This window comes from Furipterus horrens, unplaced genomic scaffold (genome assembly GCF_987537825.1).
Source record: "Furipterus horrens unplaced genomic scaffold, mFurHor1.1.pri manual_scaffold_2, whole genome shotgun sequence".
Taxonomy (NCBI): Eukaryota; Metazoa; Chordata; class Mammalia; order Chiroptera; family Furipteridae; genus Furipterus; species Furipterus horrens.
In genome coordinates this window covers 93,259,509-93,264,950 of record NW_028327172.1, presented here as the reverse complement: position 1 = coordinate 93,264,950, position 5,442 = coordinate 93,259,509, and the positions used below count along the sequence as shown (strand labels likewise).

At 33.7% G+C, this 5,442-nt stretch overlaps 1 pseudogene; it reads right to left on the bottom strand.

The window, feature by feature from the left end:
• Positions 1-707: 707 nt before the first annotated feature.
• Positions 708-1,797, bottom strand: LOC150019098 (spliceosome-associated protein CWC15 homolog pseudogene; annotated as a pseudogene).
• Between the last annotated feature and the right edge of the window lie 3,645 nt (positions 1,798-5,442).

The window sequence follows — 5,442 nt, the reverse complement described above, 5'->3', positions numbered from 1 at the left end:
CATTTTGTTATATTTTTTAAATAATGTATTTTAAATTGACATTTTAAAATAATTTTCTATAGTCTATTACATATAAGTCCTTGTTTTATATATTTATATGCAATTTAAATCTACTTACTCCATTAACACTTGTAGTATTTGAATGCATTGTAGTTGCTGTCATGATGTGTCACTCAGATCCCCTTCATAACTAAAACACAAATTTCCTTTGCTGTCAGATCTCCTTAAGAATTTCCTAAGCTGAAGGAAGCCACCTTCCTCAAGGTCATGCCTTCTTCAAAGTACTGATCTGATCTGTATTCAGTGACTGATCAAGTAAGGAATCTTACATCTCAGCTCTCTCCTTTTATTTGAGCTCAACTCTGAAGGACTGTTCCAGCTTCACAGCATACCAAAGGGGGTTATTGGTGACTACAATGCAACCCAGTTCAACCCAATGACCTGTGATATCTTTTCTACCCACAAAGATGTTTATTCTCAAAACCTTTTCCAATAAACTTTCTGTATACTAATCCCTATCTGGATGTTGTTCTCCTGGGAAACCTTTCCTATACCATGTATTAAATCTTCAAATCATTATTGTGATAGCATTTCCATAATAACTTAATGTTACACATGCACTTATTTGAACACACATTTTATCACTCATGTAGTCACTCATTCACTAATTCACTTAATTTATGAATTCACTAATTCATCTCTTTTTTTTTTTCAATTTCCAAAGGTTTTATTTCATGCATGTTTGATTTTAAAACTTTCTTAGTCTTTGCATCTAATGTGTGTCACTGTGCAAACTCTCATTCCAGAGAAACCTGGCGGCTGAGTATCCAGAAGAACAGTGAGTGCCACAGGCTTCTCGGGCATGCTTCAGGAGCTCGTCTCAGGCCAAGAAAGGAGCTTCTGCAAAGGTATGACACCCCATGCTCCCTCGGACACACAATCGGGGTGCTTCTTGGTTGATGACACATTTTCATAGCATCATGTGGTCCACAAAGGAATCCCTTTCATCTTTCATCATACTATTTCATAGTCTTTAAGCACATAAAACTGTACTATTTAATATATTTCTCCATAAACTTTTTGTGAAATTCAGATCGCAGCGTATCATTGACAAATCTTTTGTCTTTCTTCTGATCATCTACTCCTTTTGCACAGTTCTTGAAAACAACATCATCATCCCACCTTCTTTTAAGTTTGAAGTTGGCCTGAGGCTGGGATGGGCCAGTGAGATTAAGGAGAGGGTTTCCACTCAGAATGTTTTCCATTCGAATCCTTTCTTCTTCAGCTTTCTGTTCTTGTTCCTTCCTGGCTTGCTCTTCAGCTCTTTCTTTTTTAATTTTTTCCAATTCTGCGAGAAGAGCTGCAGTGTCATCATCATCACTCTCTTCTTCAAAATCTTCATCTTCATCTTCCTCATCTGTTAGAGGATCATCTGCATCAAGGTTGGCAGCGGGAATCTGGTCTAATCGCGGCTTCTTTGACACTGAAGAGGAGGTTGTATGTTCTCGAGTCGGACGATCTCTATTTTTCTCCCTTGCAGCAGCTCTCTCTCTCTCCTCCAACTCTCTTCTGAAGTCACGGTTCCGAACCTCTTCAGGGGCATCCTGAGTGGCCTGTCTATATTTTATCTTTGTATGAGAAGGCAGGTCTCTACTAGAATACTGCTTTGAGAGCTGGCTCAAATCACCTTCTCCTTTTCCTCGCCCACCTCTCGCAGGCTCAAATGTTGGCCAAGCTGCTGTTGTCATCTTTTATGGTTGGCCGAGGTCCGATTCAGCAGCCTCCGGAGATCACAGACACCATTCATCTCTTTTTTGTGTGATATTACCTTTTGTGACATTTCTAAAAGTATTTAGAAAACCATGTAATACTACTTAGCTAAATTCAGAATTGCCCTAATTTATTTATTCCAAAGTGAGCTTTGTGTAGTTTTCTACACTGTATCATCTCTGCAGTGAGAATGGTTCTAAAGTTGATGACATCTTATCATCTCTGTTGGCCAGACAAATTCATATGGTAGGTGTCATTGCTTGTCAAAGTATAAACTTGGTTGTCATTCTTTTTTTATTGAATTTATTAGTTGATAAATTATATAAGTTTCAATTGTACTATTTTATAATACATTGTTTATATACTGTACTGTGAGTTCACCACCCAAAGTCAAGTCTCCTTCTATCACCATTTATTCTCCCTTTACTCTCTTCTACCTCTCCCCGTCCCTTTCCCTCTGGTAATCACCACACTGTTGTCTATGTCTATGAGGCTTTTTTTCTTTCTTTCTTTCTCACCCAGCTGTCCCACACCTTACCCCTCTGACAACTGTCAGTCTGTTCTCTGTCTGTGTGACTCTGGGTCTGTTTTGTCTGTCAATTTATTTTGTTCATTACATTCCATATAAGTGAAATCATATGGTGTTTGTCTTTCTCTGACTGGCTTATTTCACTTAGCATGATACTCTCCAGGTCCATCTATGCTGTTTCAAAGGGTAAGATTTTCTTATTTTTTATGGCCAAGTAGTATTTTCTTGTGTAAATGTACCACAGCTTTTTTAACCACTCTATTTATAATAGCCAAATATTGGCTATTGTAAATAATGCTGAAATGAACATATGGGTGCATATACTCTTATGAATTAGTATTTAAGGTTTTTTACTTCAAATATATTCCCAGAAGTGGGATTGCTAGGTCAAAAGTCAATTCCATTTTTCTAACTTTTGAGGTAATTCTTTACTGCTTTCTACAATGGCTGCACCAATCTGCATTTCTACCAATAGTGCATGAGGGTTCCCTTTTCTCTACATCATTGGCAACACTTGTTCTTTCTTGATTTGTTGATGATAGCCATTCTGAAAGGTGTAAGGTGATATATCTCATTGTGGTTTTAATTTGCATTTCTCTGATGATTAGTGACATTGATCACCTTTTCATATGTCTACTGGCCATCTGTTAATCCTCCTGGAGAAGTGTATTCAGGTCCTTTGCCACTTTTTTAAATTGAATTGTTTGCTTCTTGAGTTGTGATTCTTGATGATAAACTTGACAATGGGAAACAATATTTGGTTAATATACCATTTAGAGACTATAGGAAATAATGTCAATTTTAACTGTTGACTATATACCTTTTTGATATTTTTTCATAAAATAAAAAAAACATCAGCATCAAAACTTATAGAATGCTTTCTAGCTTCCAATCTAATAATTGGTTTAAACAGAATAATAAAGAACACTAACATTATTATGTAATAGATTTTTGGGAGAATGGGATATTGACAATGCTTTAGAGTATCTCTCAATAGATATTTATTTTTAAGGGGCATATTATCATTATAAAGTATAGTAGCTATCTGATTAACAAAGTGTTTAAGTTTAGCGGTAACAGTAATGGAAAAAACCAACACTTTGACTCCTTGGCGTGATACAATTAGACATATACAATGTTATCTATGTAACATTTTACCAAAAATGTTTAATCTAAACACTTTAATGAGTAGCCATTTAGATAATCCATAAGTGAGCCATTCTATAAAAAGACAGGCCTGCACTTTCCAACAAAGTCAATGTCACACACACACAAACACACACACACACACACACACACACACACACACAAAATTAACCCAGATTAAAAGAGACTCACAGATATACTAATCAACATGATTGAATATTGGGTCAGGGAACAGAAAGTTACAGAAGACCATTTGGGGATAATCAGGGAAGCTTACTTATGGATTTCATGTATTACTATTTAATGAAAATTTTTTAGATAGTGTAATGGGATTGTGGTTATGCTGGATAATGTTCTCATCATAGAAGATGCACACTAAAATTTTTAGAAGTGACATGTAATGATGTCTATAAGTTATTTTAAATAATTAATCAAAATCTAAATGATGAAAGAAGAAGAAACTGTGCAATATATGTGATATATCAGGGTTCACAGGGATTCATTGAATAATTTTTTTTAATGTCCCTATAGTTTTGATCACTTTCAACTTAAAAAGCTGGGGAAAATATATTACATATGTAAAAAATACACACAGGTAAATACAAACTTTCAGAATAGGTGTCAGCAGCTTAAAAGAAAATGTTAGAGAAAAAAGTGAAGGAGCAGCACTCTCAAGAAAATTCCTATTTGGAGTAGGAGGTAAAGATTTTTAGAAATATTATTATCAAATTTTTACTAATACTTTAATTTTTATATATGCTCAAATGTGGTGTAATAAACAATGTTTAAATAATCCTACAATGTTTTTAATAAAATAAGTCAAGTCAAATAAAATAAAATAATATAAAATATAAAGAGATGAGAGAATATTCAGTAATTTAATTGTTGAAGTTCATTCTCAATCATACATAAAATAATAGCATATCTTATTGTTGGTTGATGCCACCTTAGATTGGGTAAAATATAATCAAATGGCTGCAATATAAATTCTTCTTAAATAACCCTGATGTTTGAAATAGTTTATAATAACAAAATCTTTTGCAGAATGAATTGATGATATTACTGTACATATCAACAACTTCAGTTACCAAGCTGTGATTAAATTATTTGCTAAAGATAATACATGTGCAATAGAAACTATGATTTTTTAAAAATCAGGAATAAACAGTGAAAGCAAAACAAAAAATAGAGAAAACCTTAGTAACAACATATACTGCCATTTCTTATATTTAATATTTTACATGAACATTTTAAAACATGCACATTTCTCAAAAGGATAGAACAATTAAACCCAAGTACATCATCCAGTTTTGTCAATTGCTAATATTTGTGCACTGCCCAGTCCGCCATCTTTTTTGAAATGACAAAAAAGTGACCTACTTACAGACAGAGGTCCAAAGACTTCATGGAGTTCTTTCTGGATATATGATTTTTAAATGTGTTGCCTTAGTGGATGTTTAATGAATATATATTCATAATATATTAATAAATGTATATGTCTACATACATTTATGACTCTATAGATGCATAGATATAAATACATACATACCTATGCATAAACAGGTGTTTGTATTTATATTTTGTAGATCCTATTATATTGCAAGGAGCTCAAGGATGAAGATTATTTACTCTAAGAAAATAAAGTATTTAAATTCAAATAAGTATTGTGACCATTCTAAGCTTTTATCCTTGAATTTTGTTTTTAATTTATTATTGTTTATTCTATTACAGTGGTCCCAATTGTTTCCCCTTTGCCCTTTGCCAGTTCAACCCTACTCCACCATCATTCCCTTCACCATTGTCCCTGTCCATGGGTCATGCATGCATGTACTTTTACTAATCTCTTTCAATTCTTCCCACCATTTCCTATTTCCCCAAACCCCGGTGGAAGCTGTCAATCTGTTTCATTTTTCCATGTCTCTAGTTCTATTTTGATTGTTACTTTATTTTGTTTATTAGATTCCTCTTTTAAGTGAGATCATATGGTATTTGTCTTT